The sequence below is a fragment of the Myotis davidii genome, unplaced genomic scaffold (assembly GCF_000327345.1).
Source record: "Myotis davidii unplaced genomic scaffold, ASM32734v1 scaffold398, whole genome shotgun sequence".
NCBI classification, from domain to species: domain Eukaryota; kingdom Metazoa; phylum Chordata; class Mammalia; order Chiroptera; family Vespertilionidae; genus Myotis; species Myotis davidii.
The window spans coordinates 1,419,007-1,420,143 of record NW_006290024.1 but is presented as its reverse complement, the minus strand read 5'-3'; positions in this window follow the sequence as shown (position 1 = coordinate 1,420,143).

Here is a 1,137-nt window from a genome sequence, read left to right as displayed (position 1 = left end):
GCCCCCGGCACGGCCGCCGGTTTCCGCCTTCCCGGCCTGGGTGCTGGACTCCACCGGCCCTTTACACGTCGGGGTGCGAAGAATATTGGGGGCCCATTGAATGAGAAATGTGGGTTGCCCGGAGATCGGGGTTTCTGGAAACTCGGTTCTTGAGTCGTGTCGTGGGTCGGGTACCAAAGGGACGGGTAACCAGGACCTCCGCCAACGCCTCCCGCCGCTGCCCGCTTTTGGGGTGAGCGGTTGGGTCGGTCCAGCTTCCGGTGAGATGCGGGAGAGCCGAGGGTCCAGACTCCCGCCTTCCTTCGGAAACTTCTTCGCCAGCCATCCTCTTCCCCCACCCGTCACAGGCAAGACTCAGTCGTATCCCAGGCAGCCCTCCAGGCCGGAGGAGCCTCCTAGAGGCTCGGGACTCAGAAAAGCAAAGGGGAGAATCAAACCGAACTCCACTCCCGGCCCCCAACCCCCTTTCGGCCCCTGGAGAGGATGGGAGATAAAGGGGTCTGCAGGGCCAGAGGCGCCAGCTGCTCCCCAGAACGGGGGAGGAGGGAGACGTGGCTTGTGCTGGGGGAGTGACAGGGGTACCGTCTTGAACCACCGAACCCCTGGGGGCGAAGAGGGGCAGAGAACGAATGCGCGGTGCTGGCCCGCCCCACCCCAGCGCGGTACCGAGTGTTTGGAGGGATCGGGGGGATTCTTGCCACAACCCATAGAAACTTCTCGAGGAGCTCTAGCAGCTCAGTGGCCCACGGTACCCTAGAAATAATCAGGAGAGCTCTCCGCAAAGGAGGGGTACAGCGACTGAGATGGCGCTCCGGGAAGCTCGCAGCCGTCTAACGGTGGCACCCCGCGTGCCGAAGGAATCAATGCAGTGTTGCTGGCGTTTGCTTCTGGAGCTCGGGACGTGCTGCGCCCCGCCGGCCGCGGCCTCCGCCCTAGACCAACTTCTCAGCAGCCCCTGCTCCCCTTATGGGGCCGTGGGGTGGGAGGGACGGCGTCCCGCTCAGGCCGCGGGGAGTCTGGTCGCGTTTTGGTTACAGTCCTCCCTGCCGGAATCCGAACCCCAAGAGGGTCAAACTGGCTTCTCTGGAGAGCAGCTCGGGCTGGGCGGGCGAGCGGCGGGCGGATCGTGGAGCGGTG